Source organism: Nerophis ophidion, linkage group LG18 (assembly GCF_033978795.1).
Source record: "Nerophis ophidion isolate RoL-2023_Sa linkage group LG18, RoL_Noph_v1.0, whole genome shotgun sequence".
NCBI lineage: Eukaryota > Metazoa > Chordata > Actinopteri > Syngnathiformes > Syngnathidae > Nerophis > Nerophis ophidion.
In genome coordinates this window covers 10908564-10929186 of record NC_084628.1, presented here as the reverse complement: position 1 = coordinate 10929186, position 20623 = coordinate 10908564, and the positions used below count along the sequence as shown (strand labels likewise).

The 20623-nt window shown below is 38.6% G+C and overlaps 1 long non-coding RNA gene across 4 annotated transcripts in view; it reads left to right on the top strand.

The window, feature by feature from the left end:
• Positions 1–20623, top strand: part of LOC133537591 (uncharacterized) — a 185737-nt gene that overhangs the window by 29171 nt on the left and 135943 nt on the right. For 3 of the 4 annotated variants that reach the window (XR_009802733.1, XR_009802732.1, XR_009802734.1), the window contains exon 2: positions 12661–12764. This is a non-coding gene — a long non-coding RNA (uncharacterized LOC133537591). Of the gene's footprint in view, positions 1–8480; positions 8581–12660; positions 12765–20623 lie in introns of all 4 variants that reach the window. The other variant, XR_009802735.1, reaches the window with a different exon arrangement.

Sequence of the window (20623 nt, the reverse complement as noted above, 5' to 3'; positions counted from 1 at the left end):
ATCGAGAGAAATTCAGAAGGTTGCCCCGGAAGATTTTCGGGAGGGGCACTGAACTTTGGGAGTCTCCCGGGAAAATCGTGAGGGTTGGCAAGTACGAGTATCAGCTGTGAATGCAGTGTTACAGAGGCATCGCCCCTGTATAATACCAGCGGGCCAGCTCTAATCTTTATTTGATATTACCTCAAGGGCCAAATGAAATTACACGGGCCAGGGTTTGACACCCATGGCGTAGTGGGTGGACCGGCCGGCCAGAAACCTGAGGGTTGCAGGTTCGCTTCCCACCTATTGACATCCAAAAATCGTTGCCGTTGTGTCCTTGGGCAAGACACTTCACCCTTTGTCCCCGGTGCCGCTCACACTGGTGAATGAATGATGAATGAATGATAGGTGGTGGTCGGAGGGGGCGTAGGCGGAAACGGGCAGCCACGTTTCCGTCAGTCTACCCCAGGGCAGCTGTGGCTACTGATGTAGCTTACCACCACCAGGTGTGAATGAATGTTGAGTCCCACTTTTCTGTAAGCGCTTTGAGTGTCTAAAAAGCGCAATATAAATCTAAGTTTTTTTTTTTTTTATGCTTGGTGCCTCGTCTGAGCTGCTGCGATTAAGGTACGAGCTGTGTGTCTCGTCTCCCCGTGTTGCCCGCTGGTTCCTCGGTTATCTCTGGGATCTCGACCAACCGCCTGGACACGGACTTTGCCGCCTTGCTCCTGCCCTTGACCTGACGCCTGCCCACAGACCTCCGAGCCTGCCTTTCCCCCTCTTGAACCCTCACACTTCGCTCAACACTTCCGGTAACACACTACAGCTACTCGCTACACATAGTCACACCCATACACCTTTTGGATTAGTCACACTGCATTCCCTTGTTTATTAATATTGTTTAACAATAGATATAGAGCTTGACAACGTCCTGATGTTTGTGCCGTTTTCTACCCCTGTACGCATAACAGTTACCATAGTAAGTAGTATATAATGCAAAAGCACAAACTCCAAACATTGAAACTACAGATGTAGGGCAGTCCGATATTATCGGCCGATAAATGCTTTTAAATGTGATATCGGAAATTATCAGTATCGGTTTCAAAAATTAAAATGTATGACTTTTTAAAACACCGCTATACAGAATGGTACACAGACTTAAGTGCCGGCCCAGTCACATAATATCTACGGCCTTTCACACACACAAGTGAATGCAAAGCATACTTGATCAACAGCCATACAGGTCACAATGAGGGTGGCCGTATAAACAACTTTAACACTGTTACAAATATGCACCACACTGTGAACCGACACCAAACAAGAATGACAAACACATGTCGGGAGAACATCTGCACCGTAACACAACATAAATTCAACGGAACAAATACCCAGATACCTTTGCAGCACTAACTCTTCTGGAATATACACCCCCCCGCTTCCTGCACTCCTCCACCTCAAACCCACCTACCCATCCCAACCCCGCTCACCTCAACCTCCTCATTCTCTCTCAGGGAGAACATGTCCCAAATTCCAAGCTGCTGTTTTGAGACACTTTGTAACTTCAATAATAAATATGGCACTGCCGTGTTGGCATTTTCTTCCAAAACTTGAGTTGATTTTCTTTGGAAAACCGTGTTAAATTGTTTATTGCATCCAGCGGGGAATCACAACAAAATTAGGCATAATAATGTGTTAATTCCACGACTGCATATATCGGTATCGGTTGATATCGGAATCGGTAATTAAAAGTTGGACAATATCGGATATCGGCAAAAAAGCCATTATTGGACACCTCTAAGTGAAATACTTCGTATAGTTCAAGACTTACGGTAGTCTGAAAACATCACTGCACATCATAATGGCAGCTGCAGTTTCCGTCTTAAGACCTAAAAAAAATATTTTTGGGAATGTCGAGCCAGATTGAAAAGCTTAACTGGCCTCATGTGGCCCCTTGGCCTTAATTTACCCAGGTCAAACACTGACTGAGAGGCAGTCCGGCCGAATCCGCTCTGAGTGCTTGACTGCTTGTTTCCTAGCCAAGTATTTAAGAATAGCATGTAATTGTTCTGCCGGTCACGATACGAGGCTGGCGTTGCTAGATGAACAACAATGTGGAATTTGCAGGGGTGTGATGAGACATCGATTTTACTCAGATTTTAACTGTTGAACTTGTTTCCACAAATAAAGACTACATGGAAAAACTCTAAAAGTTAAAATGAACCAAATGTGCCTTTTTTCTGTCTCTGATATTGCAGCTGTCAAGTGTGTCACTTAATTGGCTGCTTTGTGTTATCTTTGGGCTGCTGCAGTGGCGTCTTGCTGATGAGGAAAGCAAGCCAGTGTGTTTAGAGTGCTTTTCTCTAAATGAGAAACATTATCAGGTCTTAATCCCGCATCTGGAGTTATTTGTAGTAAACGACTAAAACATTTCAAACCAGCTTGGATAATTTCCTCACTGATATACAGATATACTGTAATTCATCTCTCAGTGTTAACAGAGTGATTCTGTTTTAATGTTTGACTTAATGATTATATTTATGGAGTACTAATTGTAAAAATACAATCACAATTATTAGACGATGATTTTTAATATATTGCTCACTTTTTTTCAAATTTCAGCTCATTTTCTTCACATTTGAGGTAGAAATTAAATGATGGTGGTATGTAAATGTTAAATCTAAATTTGAAGTCTACATGCAAATCTAAATAAATCTAAGAATTAAAAATAAAACTCAATATTAAGTATAAATCCATACGTTCAATCTAAATCAACATATTAAATGTTGAATCAAAATGTTAAATATAAATCTGGATATTAAATAAAAATATAAATGTTAAATATTGAATCAAAATATAAATGTTTAACCTGAAGATACATTTTAAATAGAGATGTGCGATAATATCGGACTGCCGATATTATCAGCCGATGAATGCTTTAAAATGTAATATCGGAAATGATCTGTATTGGTTAAAAAATTTTGGTCTGGAGCCGGGCTGTGTGTGTGTGTGTGTGTGTGTGTGTGTGTGTGTGTGTGTGTGTGTGTGTGTGTGTGTGTGTGTGTGTGTGTGTGTGTGTATATATATATATATGTATGTATATATATATATATATATATATACATATATATATATATATATATATATATATATATATATATATATATATATGTATGTATATATATATATATATATATATGTATGTATATATATATATATATATACATATATGTATATATGTATGTATGTATGTATGTATGTATATATATATACATATATGTATATATGTATGTGTGTATATATATATGTATATATGTATGTGTGTGTATATATATATATGTATATATGTATGTATGTATATATATATATACATATATGTATATATGTGTATATATATACACATGTATGTGTATATATATGTATATATATACATATATGTACATATGTAGGCTTCACGGTGGCAGAGGGGTTAGTGCGTCTGCCTCACAATACGAAGGTCCTGCAGTCCTGGGTTCAAATCCAGGCTCGGGATCTTTCTGTGTGGAGTTTGCATGTTCTCCCCGTGAATGCGTGGGTTCCCTCCGGGTACTCCGGCTTCCTCCCACTTCCAAAGACATGCACCTGGGGATCGGTTGATTGGCGACACTAAATTGGCCCTAGTGTGTGAATGTGAGTGTGAATGTTGTCTGTCTATCTGTGTTGGCCCTGCGATGAGATGGCGACTTGTCCAGGGTGTACCCCGCCTTCCGCCCGATTGTAGCTGAGATAGGCGCCAGCGCCCCCCGCGACCCCGAAAGGGAATAAGCGGTAGAAAATGGATGGATGGATGGATGTGTATATGTATATATATATGTGTGTGTGTATATATATATATATATATATGTATATATATATATATATACATATATGTATGTATATATGTATATATATATATATATATATGTTTATATATATATATATATATATATACATATATGTATGTATATATGTATGTATATATATATGTGTATATATATATATATATATATATATATATATATATATATATATATATTTACCCCGAGAGTAAAAAGCAGTAGAAAATGAATGACAAAGGACAGATTTTTTTTTTCAATTATATGATAAAAAAAACAAAACTGTAGTTTTTGGGCGGTATAGCTCGGTTGGTAGAGCGGTCGTGCTAGCAACTTGAGGGTTGCAGGTTCGATCCCTGCTTGCACCATCCTAGTCACTGCCGTTGTGTCCTTGGGCAAGACACTTTACCCACCTGCTCCCAGTGCTACCCACACTGGTTTTAAATGTAACTTAGATATTGGGTTTCACAACATAAAGCGCTTTGAGTCACTTGAGAAAAGCGTTATAGAAATATAATTCACGTCACTTCACTTTTTGGGCCTCCTAGCCTCAAAGACACGCCAACATCTGTGCCACTCAGAGCAGGTACAGCGATTGAGGACATGTAATCAGTGCGAGGAGGGACGTGAATAATGACAGATAACAAATGTACGACAAATTAATGCAAATAAAGTCCCATGTTGATGAAAATGTTCACTCCAAACTTGTGAGTGCGCTGCATAAAGGCATGAAAAGTTTCAAATCAAGGTGAAATAATCTAAATATTAAGCCATTTGGTGAGGTGAAAAATGTAAAGGTACCAATAAAGTAAATAAAAGTTTTGTGAAAATGTGGTGGAAAAAGCCCCACCCTGCACGTTGGCGTGAGGGTGTGGTGTGGAGAGAAATGTGGAGGCTGTGGGTGATGACAGGAAAGGAAACCACGTTGTTGTTCTCTCTCCATCCTTTGTGGTCCCCCTCTAACATGAGCCAAGAGGAAATGACCCAACTCAGACAGGAAGTGCTGCAAGGTGACCGGTAGCTGCCGACTGGAAGGTGTTGTTACATAAAGTGTGTGACTTTTTAAAGCGTTCGGATGAGGAAACAGCTGTGGAGAGAAATAACAGTCTGCACTTGCAGCCGTTGAGAGTTTGCCAGCCCAGAAGTGACAGTAGAAGCAGTCCAATCAAAAATCATAACCAAACCATCTTCAGACAGGAAGTAGCGTTGATTGAAGTCAATCATTCTCGTCAAGTCAGTTGTTTTTTTTTTTTTTATCTTCTTTGTCTTTTAAATCTGTTTTTATGTGTTTGCCTCCCTGCTTCTGCTGTTGTTAAAATTAAAACCTTAATGCGTGTGCGCTCGCCAATCTTGACACATACTGTCAATTCCTGACAATGTTGACGACAAGCTTTGTGGTTTATTCGTAATATATTTCATATTTTTAGCTGGCCGTGATGAAGATGTGTCACTGTGTGGCTCCGATACACCACAATGCTGTGCAGGGGCCTCATGTAATAACAGTTGTGTGGCGTTCCTACTAAAAATAGACCTGCGTTCATATCTAGAAATATACACTATATTGCAAATAGTATTTGGCCACCCATCCAAATGATCAGAATCAGCTGTCCTAATCACTTGGTCCGGCCACAGGTGTATAAAATCAAGCACTTAGGCATGGAGACTGTTTCTACAAACATTTGTGAAAGAATGGGTCGCTCTCAGGAGCTCAGTTATTTCTAGCGTGAAAATGTCATAGGATCCCACCTGTGCAACAAATCCTGTCGTGAAATTTCCTCGCCCCTAAATATTCCAAAGTCAAGTGTTGGCTTTGTTACAAGAAATTAGAAGAGTTTGGGAACAACAGCAACTCAGCCACCAATTGGTAGGCCACGTAAACCGACAGAGAGGGGTCAGTGGATGCTGAAGAGCATAGTGCATAGAGGTCGCCGACTTTCTGCACAATCAGTTGCTACAGAGCTCCAAACTTCACATGACCTTCCAATTAGCCCACGTACCGTACGCAGAGAGCTTCATGGAATGGGTTTCCATGGCCGAGCAGCTGCATCTAAGCCATACATCACCAAGTCCAATGCAAAGCGTTGGATGCAGTGGTGGAAAGCATGTAGCCACTGGACTCTAGAGCAGTTGGGACGCCTTCTCTGGAGTGATGAATCACGCTTTTCCATCTGGCAATCTGATTGACGAGTCTGGGTTTGAAGAATGCCAGAAGAATGCTACATTTCGGACTGCATTGTGCCGAATGTGAGATTTAGTGGAGGAGGAATTGTGGTGTGGAATTGTTTTTCAGGAGTTGGGCTTGTCCCCTTAGTTTCAGTGAAATGACCTTTCAATGCTCCAGGATACCAAAACATTTTGAACAATTCCACGCTCCCAACCTTGTGAAAACAGTTTGTAGCGGGCCCCTTCCTCTTCCAACATGACTGTGCACCAGTGCACAAAACAAGGTCCATAAAGACATGAATAACAGAGTCTAGTGTGGATTAACTTGACTGGCCTGCACAGAGTCCTGACCTGAACCCGATAGAACACCTTTGGGATGAATTAGAACGGAGACTGAGAGCCAGGCCTTCTGGACCAACATCTGTGTGTGACCTCACCAATGCGCTTCTAGAAGAATAAGGGAAAATTCCTATAAATACACTCACTGAAGAGTTGAAGCTGTAATAGCTGCAAAAGGTGGACCGACATCATATTGAACCCTATGGGTTGGGAATGGGATGGCACTTCAAGTTCATATGTGAGTCAAGGCAGGTGGCCGAATACTTTTGGCAATATATTGTACGCACGCCGGTAAAAACTCTAATGTATTAAAGTGTGCGCACGCACAAAGCCAAGAAAATGTCTTTTTTACATCGCAATCAACTTGAAATTGGTCCCACATGACCACGCCCCCTTATGATTATGCAAATCATATTGAAATTAGCCATATGCTTAAGCATAGCACAGTCTGACCAATCAGGAGTCTGTAGGAGGTGCTTCTTCCATATGTTTTGAGTTGTTGTTTTGTTTAAATGGTAGTATTAGGCAGTAAGTGAAGAAGATAGATGCACGTGGGTGTAACAGACTCTGGAATTTTAGTGCTGCACCCTGCTTGAAAAGATAGTCGCTACAATGTTACGTAAGACTTTGGAATATTTACCTATACTCTGATTACTCCCGTATATTTTTTGTAACTTATAACAAAATGTGTTTATACACAGCCCGTTTCCATATGAGTTGGGAAATTGTGTTAGATGTAAATATAAACAGAATACAATGATTTGCAAATCATTTTCAACCCATATTCAATTAAATATGTTACAAAAACAAGATATTTGATGTTCAAACTCATAAACATTTTTTTTTGCAAACAATCATTAACTTTATAATTTGATGCCAGCAGCACGTGACAAAGAAGTTGGAAAAGGTGGCAATAAATACTGATAAAGTTGAGGAATGCTCATCAAACACTTATTTGGAACATCCCACAGGTGTGCAGGCTAATTGGGAACAGGAAGGCGGCGTACACCCTGGACAAGTCGCTACCTCATCGCAGGGCCAACACAGATAGACAGACAACATTCACACTCAAATGTATTTATTTATTTTTATTTATTTATTTATTTTTAGTTTTATTCAGTCATTGATGGAGCTAAGGATAATATTTGAATATTGTTTTTAATGTTGTTGTGCAGCTCTTTGGAAACATTTCTGTTGTTTAAATGTGCTATACAAATAAAGTGGATTGGATTGGATTTCACTATGTAAAGCGCTTTGAGTCACTAGAGAAAAAGCGCTATCCATCCATCCATCCATCCATCCATTTTCTACCGCTTATTCCCTTTCGGGGTCGCGGGGGGCGCTGGCGCCTATCTCAGCTACAATCGGGCGGAAGGCAGAAAAAGCGCTATATAAATATAATTCCCTTCACTATACGATACTACGATATTCTACTATACTACAATCTGCTGTAATGATTTACTGTAGCAGATGGTTTTGAGCAATGTCAAATCAGGTTTGTATAATCATTTTCCTCAAAATCCGATGGTATAATACAGTGGTTCTCAAATTGGGGTACGTGAGATTTTTTTTAAATATTCTAAAAATAGCAACAAATCAAAGTCCTTTATAAATGTATTTATTGAATAATACTTCAACAAAATATGAATGTAAGTTCATAAACTGTGAAAAGAAATACAAAAAAATGCAATATTCAGTGTTGACAGCTAGAGTTTTTGTGGACATGTTCCATAAATATTGATGCTAAAGATTTCTTTTTTTTTGTGAAGAAATGTTTAGAATTAAGTTGATGAATCCAGATGGATCTCTATTACAATCCCCAAAATTTCTACGTGTAGAAATCTTTATTTATAATTGAATCACTTGTTTATTTTTCAACAAGTTCTTAGTTATTTTTATATCTTTTTTTCCAAATAGTTCAAGAAAGATCACCACAAATGAGCAATATTTTGCACTGTTATACAATTTAATAAATCAGAAACTGATGACAAAGTGCTGTATTTTACTTTTTTATCTTTTTTTTTTTTTCAAACAAAAATGCTTTGCTCTGATTAGTGGGTACTTGAATTAAAAAAAATGTTCACAGGGGGTACATCACTGAAAAAATGGTTGAGAACCACTGGTATAATAAATGTCCTTTTTCATCAGGCAACGCTGAGGACGACTAATTGAAAGTAGACACACTTCCTGCTCAGAGTGTTTAGTCACCAGAAACTCATGCAACATTATTCTTTTTAAAGCAACAAATGTAAGTATAATTCACTTTACAACATTTTAAAAGTTACCTGTGTCCTTTGGAAAGTCACAACACTTGCGTGAATTGTGTAAATGATAACTAGCGAGTTAGCATTCGCCGGTGAGGCCTTCACAGTCCAACACCTTGAGTGTAAAGGAGACTTTTGATTGATTGATTGATTAAAACTTTTATTAGTAGATTGTACAGTTCAGTACATATTCTGTACAATTGACCACTAAATGGTAACACCCCAATAAGTTTTTCAACTTGTTTTAAGTCGGGGTCCACGTTAATCAATTCATCAGACCTATTATATTTTCAATTTATGGTTTAGACCAGTGGTTCTCAACCTTTTTTCAGTGATGTACCCCCTGTGAACATTTTTTTAATTCAAGTACCCCCTAATCAGAGCAAACCATTTTTGGTTGAAAAAAAGAGATTAAGAAGTAAAATACAGCACTATGTCATCACTTTCTGATTGATTAAATTGCATAACAGTGCAAAATATTGCTCATTTGTTGTGTTTTTTCTTGAACTATTTGGGGGAAAAAAGATATAAAAATAACTAGAAACTTGTTGAAAAATAAACAAGTGATTCAATTATAAATAAAGATTTCTACAATCTACTGTTCAATCTACTAATAAAAGTTTCAATCAATCAATATACATAGAAGTAATCATCAACTTAAATTGCCCTCTTTGGGTATTGTAATAGAGATCCATATGGATTCATGATCCATCCATCCATCCATTTTCTACCGCTTATTCCCTTTCGGGGCTGCGGGGGGCGCTGGCGCCTATCTCAGCTACAATCGGGCGGAAGGCAGGGTACACCCTGGACAAGTCACCATCTCATCGCAGGGCCAACACAGATAGACAGACAACATTCACACTCGGGCCAATTTAGTGTTGCCAATCAACCTATCCCCAGGTGCATGTCTTTGGAAGTGGGAGAACATGCAAACTCCACACAAAGATCCCGAGCCTGGATTTGAACCCAGGACTGCAGGAACTTCGTATTGTGAGGCAGACGCACTAACCCCTCTGCCACCGTGAAGCCTAGCTGGATTCATGATCTTAATTCTAAACATTTCTTCACAAAAAAATAAATCTTTAACATCAATATTTATGGAATATGTCCACAAAAAAATCTAGCTGTCAACACTGAATATTGCATTGTTGCATTTCTTTTCACAGTTTAGGAACTTACATTCATATTTTGTTGAAGTATTACTCAATAAATATATTTATAAAGGGTTTTTGAATAGTTGCTATTTTTAGAATATTTTTAAAAAATCTCACGTACCCCTTGGCATACCTTCAAGTACCCCCAAAGGTACGTGTACCCCATTTGAGAACCACTGGTTTAGATAATATGAATTGGATGTATATTTTCACTACAATTGTCTCCAAAGTCACCTCTGTAACGTACTTTCTCCCTATATCTGCAAGCCTTTTGTTTCTTTTTTGTAAAAGGCCAAATAATAATGGAGCTGCGTATTTTTTGAAGTTCAACAATCAATTGAATTATCCAACATGACAGGTAGATTTTTTGTGTGGGTTCCCTCCGGGTACTCCGGCTTCCTCCCACTTCCAAAGACATGCACCTGGGGATAGGTTGATTAGCAACACTAAATTGGCCCTAGTGTGTGAATGTGAGTGTGAATGTTGTCTATCTGTGTTCGCCCTGCGATGAGGTGGCGTCTTGTCCAGGGTGTACGCTGCCTTCCGCCCGATTGTAGCTGAGATAGGCACCAGCGCCCCCCGCGACCCCAAAAGGGAATAAGCAGTAGAAAATGGATGGATGGATGGATATTTGTATGCTTACTGCTTACTATGGTCGGCAGCACGGTGGTCCAGGGGTTAGTGCACAATACGAAGGTCCTGAGTAGTCCCGAGTACAATTCCGGCCTCAGGATCTTTGTGTGGAGTTTGCATGTTCTCCCTATGACTGCGTGGGTTTCCTCCCACCCACAAAAACATGCACCTGGGGATAGGTTGGTTGGTAACACTAGAATTGGCCCGAGTGTGTGAATGTGAGTGTGAATGTTGTATGTTTATCTGTGTTGGCCCTGTGATGAGGTGACAACTTGTCCAGGGTGGACCCCGCCTTCCGCCCGAATACAGCTGAAATAGGCTCCAGCACCCCCTGTGACCCCAAAAGGGACAAGCGGTTGAAAATGGATGGATGGATGGATGCTTACTGTGGTATAGTATTTATTTAAAGTCAAAGTGTCAATGATTGTCACACACACACTAGGTTTGGCGAAATTATTCTCTGCATTTGACCCATCACCCTTGATCACCCCCTGGGAGGTGAGGGGAGCAGTGAGCATCAGCGGTGACGACGCCCGGGAATAATTTTTGGTGATATAACCCCCAATTCCAACCCTTGATGCTGAATGCCAAGCAGGGAGGTAATGGGTCCCGTTTTTATAGTCTTTGGCATGACGCGGCCGGGGTTTGAACTCACAACCTACCGATCTTTGGGTGGACACTATTTATTATTTATTTGATCACTGTTCTGTTACAGAGAACAAGGAAATTGGATACAATTGCTATAGTATGAAAAGGGGTATGATTAAATAAGCTCTGCTTCTTCTTACTCCTTTTCAGACGTGCTGTAATGAAACAACTGGAATTGTGTGATGTATTTCATTGTGTCATATATGTGTGTGTGTATGAGTGTATGTATATGTGCATATATGTAAATATATGTATATACACGTGTGTGTGTGTATAATATATATATATATATCTATATGTGTATATATATATACATACATATATATGTATACGTGTATTATATATATGTGTATATATATACTGTATGTATACATGTATATTAGGGCTGTGAATCTTTGGGTGTGCCACGATTCGATTCAATATCGATTCTTGGGATCACGGTTCGATAATATATCGATTTTTTTCTAATTCGATTCTCAATTCAAAAAAGAAATTTTTCCGATTCAAAATGATTCTGTATTCATTGAATACAGAGGATTTCAGCAGGAGCGACTTATGTGTGAAATTATTAACGCATTACCATAAAACATCAAATAATATTATTTAGCTCATTCACGTAAGAAACTAGAAGTATAAGATTTCATGGGATTTATTGATTAGGAGTGACAGATTGTTTGGTAAACGTATAGCATGTTCTATAAGTTATAGTTATTTGAATGACTCTTACCATAATATGTTGCGTTAACATACCAGGCACTTTCTCAGTTGGTTATTTATGCGTCATATAACGTACACTTATTCAGCCTGTTGTTCACTATTCTTTATTTATTTTAAATTGCCTTTAAAATGTCTATTCTTGGTGTTGGGTTTTATCAAATAAATTTCCCCCCAAAATTCGAGTTATACTCCAGTGCGACTTATATATGTTTTTTTCCTTCTTTATTATGCATTTTCGGCAGGTGCGACTTATACTCCGTAGCGACTTATACTCCGGAAAATATGGTATATGTTTTGAAATCTCTAAATGAGACAAACATAAACTTTTGGCATGTTGAGTAGTTAAGAAAGAGAAGGAATTTGTCCAAGAAAAGTAGTCGAGGGTGAAATAGCAGGTAACAGGCCTGAAGCTGGTGAAAGATGCTGTCACTCCCCACATCCTTGACCTCAACGTAGCACCTCTTTTAAAATTCTAAGTGAGGAACAAGGCGGACGCTACAAAAACAAACACCAAACTCTCCCATTTCCGCTCACTACGCATGTCACGCCAGATCCGTTTAAGAAGCTCATACATGAATTCCCGTTTTTTTCTTCGTACCCGGGAAATATTGTTATTGCTCAATTGCTGATAACGTGTCGCACTTTTTAATCATAATCCCACATTAACTGGAAGCAGCTGGCTTTGGCATTCATAGAATGATCTGAAATTTCATTATATGGCTTTTCCAGCTGCTGAGCGGGCGTGCAGCATCTGGCAAGCAGCCTGTTATGCAGCCTTCTTCTCCCCGCTTCAATGTGTGCGTTTGAAAGGAAACACAATGAATGGAACTTGATGACATGCATCATAACGGCTTGGGCGAATAATTGTGGATTGTGTGGAATTGATTGTTGATTAATTGTGTTTTGCAGGAGGCAAAGTGGAGTGCCCTATTTGGTTGCGGCCAGCAGAGGCGCTGTTGCTTGAGTCTCAACTGGTTTGCTGTGTAAAGAAGTTAAGCGTGACGTCAACGATGGTAAGTTGAGCTACTGTACATCCATGTAAGCTTCTAAAACACCCAGATTAATTATCCTATCCTATTTAAAATAGAACTTAAAATTAGAAATTCACTAATGGATCAATTCCCTATCCCTACTAGCAAATATTATATTAAAGAAATATACCATTCATTTATCCTCAGTGGTAACAACCTTTATATATATTTTATATGCACAAAAGAGCAAGTTATGACTGATTCTGCTTCTTAGTTGTGGATTATACAGCCGGTTTGAGACACGACCTGGAAGGCCCCCACGTTTTTATGTATAACAGTTCCTTGAACTGAAATTTTATTCAAATGGCCCAATTCCCACATGTTTTAGCTATAGTAGACGCTGCAACCTTGAATACTATTTATACTTATATTTGAAAACCTGCTTTGTGAACAGACACAAAGGAGCCATAAGTCATACCTGAAAGAGTCAATCTTGGAAATATTGTCCGTCAGTTTACTGTTAAAGCAAGCAAGAGTTTGGTGTTGAAGTGTTTATTGTGCTTTTCCATGTCGTTATCAGATTATTTTTAGTTTGTTGTTGGTTGCTTAAATCCCATATGTAATATGTTATTGTATATATCATATATGGGACATATAATAACCAATATATAATAATAACCATTAACCGTATCGAGGTCTGCTGTGTGAACGTGTATATATATATATATATATATATATATATATATATATATATATATATGTGTGTGTATGTATGTTTGTGTGTATATATATATATATATATATATATATATATATATATATATATATATATATATATATATATATTTGTATGTATGTATATATAGCTGTGTGTTTTCAGTTTGTTATTTCCCAAATTTATGACGAACTAATCATCTATATCCAATTACCATCTTTTCCAAGCAATAGGGCGCACCAAATTTTAAAGCGCACTATCGATGAGTGGTCTATTTTAGATATTTTTTTTCATAAATAAAACGCACCGGATTATAAAGCCCATTAAAGGAGTGTTATTTATTTTTTTCCTAAATGTAAAACACTTCCTTGCGGTGTACAGAACATGTAATGGTGGTTCTTTAGTCAAAATATTGCAAGGATTGTTTTGCAGATCATCTTCAAACCGCTTTCTGACAGTCTCTTCCGGATGACGCCTTTTTGTGGGCGGTATTATTTACGTGGCTCACCTTCAGTAGCGTCTTCTCCCCGTCATCTTTGTTGTAGCGGTGTAGCGTTTAAGGACGGGAGTGGAAGAAGTGTCAAAAGATGGAGCTAACTGTTTTAATGACATTCAGACTTTACTTAAATCAATAACTGAGCGGAATCTCCTCATCCGGAAAAAACAACAAGGCCGGAAATGTCTTGTGAAAAACCCTCCAACCGGAACTCTCTAATAACTAAAGTTCCTTGGGTGATTAATGTAAACTCGCTACACCGGTATGTTTTAGCGCTGTCGTGGCGAGTTTACTGACAGATGTAAGTAAGAACTTTACACTACTTTATATTAGAAATGGTAACAGTGGAGGATGATGTCCCATAACAACAAGATAGAGAAAAATAAGTAGCTTAACGACTACGCTGTCGACACGGACTTCAAAGGCGGACTCGCGCAATTTTTTAAGATTTTTGCAGATCGCATATACAAGTCATCAGGTAACAGAATGTAAGAAAAGTTGCTTTTGCATAATATTGCGAAACAAAACACCAGATAGTATGTCTTACCTTAAACACACATCATAATAATACTCGTATGTTTAATGCAACGACAATCCACCAAGAGGTGCGGCTTCATAGTTTAACAAAGTCGTACTAAAACATTTTGATAGATTTTTGAGCGCTGTGTGTTATGTTTTATTTATTCAATGGAACATATAAAATGTTGGTGTTGTTTACTTGAGTCATATTGCCATCATAGTGCAGTCTACATGTATTTTTTACGTTTGACTCCCATCTACTGGTTCACACTTATCATTACACCATGTACCAACTAAAATTGCTTCAAGGTTTGTAAGCAAAACCAGAAATATTCATTACATTAGGCGCACCGGGTTATAAGGCGAACTCTCGAGTTTTGAGAAAAAAAAGGATTTTAAGTGCGCCTCTGTGACCGAAAAATACGGTACAGTATATCTGTCCTCGATCAGGGTTTTATGCTTTTGGTTCCGAAACGATTGATCATCAGTCAGCTCGGCCGATTCCGTTAGCATGTATCACTGTAAATGTTTCCAATTATATATGGTGAGTGCTATTAAAGTTTAACAATATCGAGTCAATATTTAAACTAGTTAATCATTCTCCTATCACTTACGATTTAAAAAAAAAAAAACAAATTACATAGTACGCAATAAATAAAAGTAAAAACTACTATCTACTTCTCATTTAAAGTACAGCTGCAGCTATTGATTATTTTATCAATCGAGTAATCTGTCGAATAATTTGTTCCATTAATCGAGTAATCGAATAAAACACATTCTAGCCTTATTGTGACATTTAGGGGAAGTTTTTGGATTTTCTAATACTTATTATTTTATATTACCTAAATAAAAATAAGTTGAAAAGTAAAGAAACAACAACTGTATAGCCAGATTAACAGAAAATAGATAAAAATACAAAACAAAAAGACTGACAACATAAAATGAAGTGACTCTATAGTTAACAACTGACCACATACACGTTTGAAAAGGTATTACTTGAAGGTTTGGTGTTTGATATCTAGACAAACGACTTACTAACATGTCTTCACATGAAGATGTTAGCTACTTAAATAGACTTTTACCTTGTTGCAGCTTGTGTGCGGCTCTTAAATAAACAGGAGGTTTTCTGGTAATGTTGTATGTTAGATGTGGTGATATTGTGAAATGTCAATTCTGTTATACAGTGCAGACATTTAATTTCAATGTCTTTCTTTTTGACTTTTAAATTATCGCAAAATCTCTCTCTCATCATCTCTGGGCCTTTCTCTTTTCTACCAGGTGATTATTATTCATTCAGGGGATCTGCTATCCACTATTCAGTGGATAGAGCTGCTAGACCAGGGGTGTCAAATTCAAATACAGAGTGGGCCAAAATTTAAAACTGAACAAAGCCGCGGGCCAAGGTTGAACAAATTAACCTTTTAATAGGGACCCAAACAAGTTTTGCAATAAATATTGAACAAGCAAGGCTTAAATAGGGCAGCACGGTGGAAAAGGGGTTACTGCATCTGCCTCACATTACAAAGGTCCTGAGTAATCCTGGGTTCAATCCCGGGCTCGGGATCTTTCTGTGTGGAGTTTGCACGTCCTCCCCGTGATTGCGTGGGTTCCCTCCGGGTACTCGGGCTTCCTCCCATGGAACAGGCAGAGCTTATATAACGTAATAGTGCAAAATCAATTTTCAAAAAACATCAGTGGTATATTAAATAAAATGTAATTAAAAAAATTAATGCCTCTTTTCTATTTGCAGCCTTCTGAGGTAAATATCAACATTAACTTTTTCCACAGGCTAATAAATTCAAAAATAAAATAAAAATGAGGTGGGCGGGGTTTGGTGGTAGCGGGGGGTGTATATTGTAGCATTCCGGAAGAGTTAGTGCTGCAAGGGTTTCTGGGTATTTGTTCTGTTGTGTTTATGTTGTGTTACGGTGCGGGTGTTCTCCTAAAATGTGTTTTGTCATTCTTGTTTGGTTTGGGTTCACAGTGTGGTACATATATTTGTAACAATGTTAAAGTTGTTTACACGACCACCCTCAGTGTGACCTGTATGGCTGTTGACCAAGTATGTGTGTGTAAAAGCCGCATATATTATGTGACTTGGCCAGCACGCTGTTTATATGGAGGAAAAGAGGACGTGACGACATGTTGTAGAGGTCAGTGCCTTTAAGGCACGCTCCCAATATTGTTGTCCGGGTGGAAATCGGGAGAATGGTTGCCCACGGAGATTTTCGGGAAGGACACTAAACTTCGGGAGTTTCCTGGGAAAATCGGGAGGGTTGGCAAGCATGAGTATTAGCGGTGAATGTGCTGTTACCGGCGGGCCAGCTCTAACGTTAATTTGATATTGCCTCAAGGGCCAAATGAAAGGGCCAGAGTTTGACACCCATGTGCTAGAAGCTTGTAAGCCAGGGGACTAAACATAAACGATGTGAGCCACAGGGGGCAGCATTTTGTTTTTTTTGCATTAAAAGGCATGGATTGGCATTTGTGATCACATACTTTTTTACAAAAATCCACAGATACGGATCAGTGGTTGAACAAATTGGATTTTAATAACCGATAACACATTTATAGAGAATAATTAATATGAAATACATACACTGTATAATAAATACCGTGGATACATTTGTTTACCTTCATTGAAAGCTCTAGTTGGCAATGACGACGATAAGCAGAGGATTGAGGGAAGAGATAAGCAGCCACCAAATATGTACTTTGCCACAATTTCTATTTTGAATACTGTACAATAGTTGCACCCCAGATGCACTTTATCAAAGGACAACATTTGACTGCACAATAACCAAGACAAAATACTAAAACAGGATAAAAATGATGGTACTTTTTTTTTTGTCGTAGACTGAATCATATAAAACTTTCTGCGTACGAAATATACAGTATATAATAACAATCAATAAATCAAAGTTTATTTATATAGCCCTTAATCACAAGCCGCAATGACATCCTCGGCTCAGATCCCACATCAGGGCAAGAAAGAACTCAACCCAATAGGATCCAATGAGAAACCTTGGAGAGGCTGCGAATGTGGGCACCCCACCCTCTGGGCGTGCGGTGCTATGGACGTCAAGTGGATCCAGTTAATAGTGTGAGAGTCCAGTCCATAGAGGGGCCAGCAGGGGATCATCTATAGTGGAGAAAAGTCGGCAGCACAGAGACGTCCTCAACTAATGCACAGAGGAGTGGTCCACAATGTAATCTGTGGACAACTGATAACCTCTCCATGCAGGAGTGGGGGACAGAGCAGAAAAGAGAGGGCAGATCAACTGGTCTAAAAGGGGGGTCTATTTAAAGGCTAGCGTATACAAATACGTTTTAAGATGAGACTTGAATGGTTCTACTGAGGTAGCATCTCTCAATCCAGAGTACTGGAGCCCGAATAGAAAACGCTCTACAGCCCGCAGACTTTTTTTGGGCTCTGGGAATCACTAATAAGCCAAAGTTCTTAGAACGCAGATTTCTCGCCGGGACATATGGTACAATACAATCAGCAAGGTAGGATGGGGCTAGACCATTTAGTATTTTATACATAAGTAGTAAAACCTTAAAGTCGCATCTTAAATGCACAGGAAGCCAATGCAGGTGAGCCAGTACAGGCGTAATATGATCAAACTTTTTCGTTCTTGTCAAAAGTCTAGCAGCCGCATTTTGTACGAACTGTAATATTTTAATGCTAGACATGGGGAGACCTGAAAATAATAAGTTACAGTAATCGAGACGAGACGTAACGAATGCATTGATAATGATCTTAGCGTCACTGGTGGACCAAATGGAACACATTTTAGTGATATTACGGAGAGGAAAGAAGGTTGCTTTAGTAACACTCTTAATGTGTGACTCAAATGAAAGTTTGGTCAAAGATAATACCCAGATTCTTTACAGAGTCGCTTTGTGTAATTGTATGCTAAATATGCATTGTTATATGAATATTACAAATTAAAAAATCTGAATATCTAAAATAACAATTGTGATGTGTGTTAGTGTGTATGTATAATTTTAATTTAAGTTTTTTTAAGAAATCCTGTTACGATATGAGAAAGATTATATAGTAGGTACAAGAATTTTGCCACAAAAATTTTTTTTTTTACAAGAATAAATGTATAGAATTTTTGTTTTGTTAAAATCTGTAATTTTACAAAAAAAAATACATTTTCAAGAAAGAAGTCTGAATTTAATGATAATAAAATGCTAAAAATGTATTTTAATAAAATCACAAGCAAATGATTTTTTTTATTATTTCATAACATTTTTACTAGAGATTTTTAACAGTCTGACATCCTCCTGCGATACAATTTGACATGGATAACGCTTAGCTTTTGAAGGGCAGTACAGTGGTTTTAGTGAGGTATTTTTGTCTTAAAAACCCTAATTTCAAAAAGTGTCCGCCCGACTTCTTTGGCGTCAGCTCGGCACGTTCGACCAATACGCACATCAAGAAGCCTCTTCCTTACCGTTGGGATACCACATGTTTTAGCCACATGTGTGCTTTTTTTGAGACACAAAGCTCAAAAATGGAACACACATTTAAGGACTCCAGAAGTGCTGCGTATGTGCATTCCTCTGGAAGCTTACAGGGAGGAAATGACCGCCATGGGATAAAAGAAATGGTATTTTGGGAGTTATTCAAAAAGAGACGTCATATTTTTATCATTTTATTTGTTTTGCTTTAATAGTTGGTTTGCTGTGCTACTGTGTCAGGCTGCTTGTTTCTTGCACTGAACTGCAGACAGAGGGCAGCATTTATCCATACAAGAGAACCCATTGTTGAGTCACATTTTATGTGGCTTCCTAATTGGCCTATTAAAACTTTCTGCTGCATTAAAGATAGAGTAAATGCGATGACAAAATATGGCTGAATAATAAAGTAGTATGCCTACTGAGGCATCTTTGGAACATGAAACAAAGTGATGGAGGTTGCATAAGTTTAAAAACACCATGGTCTCTTAAACCATGTTTTCATCTGTTTTGATTTAAAGATCCAATTATGTCTCATGGAATATTACAAAAGAAGGATTGGTGTGTGTGATTGAACGGCGACCACTGCAAGCTCCACCCCACCCCGCCTCTCACCTAAATCTTATTTATGACCATACTGTGTTGTAACAATATCAGGTAGATATTTAAACAATTTTAAATTCATTCTATTGGCTCTGATTGAAATTCTCTGGGCAGCACAGTGGAACAGGAGTTAGTGCGTGTGCCTCACAATACGAAGGTCCTGGGTTCGATTCTGGGCCCGGGATCTTTCTGTGTGGAGTTAGCATGTTCTCCCCGTGACTGCGTGGGTTCCCTCCGAGTACTCAGGCTTCCTCCCACCTCCAAAGACATGCACCTGGGAATAGGTTGATTGGCAACACTAAATGGGCCCTAGTGTGTGAAAGTGAGTGTGAATATTGTCTGTCTATCTGTGTTGGCCCTGTGATGAGGTGGCAACTTGTCCAGAGTGTACTCCGCCTACTGTCCGAATGCAGCTGAGCTAAGCTCCGGCACCTCCCGTGACCCCGAAAGGGGAAAGCGGTAGGAAATGGATGGATGGATGGATGGATGGATGGAATCCTTTGGGTTTTGCCCTTGAAGCCCTCCTGTGTGCAGTGACTTTTTTCCTGGGTTTGTAAACACTAGCAGAAATACAAAAGATTTTTCATAATAAAAAATACCAATATAAATAACCACAGTAGAATCGGTCGAATGCTGATACTATACATGTTAGAGTCACTGTCGATATTTGTACCGATCCGACCCACGTCTGTTTACATTCAAAGAGCTGTAGCTTAGCAGTTGGCATGTTTAGCTCTGACTTTGAAGTGTCTTCGCACTGTGGAGGGATGTTAACCACTAACGAGGATGCGACATTGTCAAATTTGCGGGACACAGTTAGAATGTCATCAACATGCAGTATCGTGACATAATGATAATTTAAAAAGCTCAAATATCCATCATTAATATCATATATCGTCTGTATCGCACAAGTTCTATCAGAGATGGGTCTTGGTACGCATTCAAATTAAAACTCTGATGTGTTTCGCTTTACTTCAGCTGAAATGTGTACACAACACGGACAAATACCAAAATCCATCCATACATTTTCTACCGCTTGTCCCTTTTGGGGTTGCAGGGGGTGCTGGAGTTCATCTCAGTTGCCTTCGGGTGGTAGGC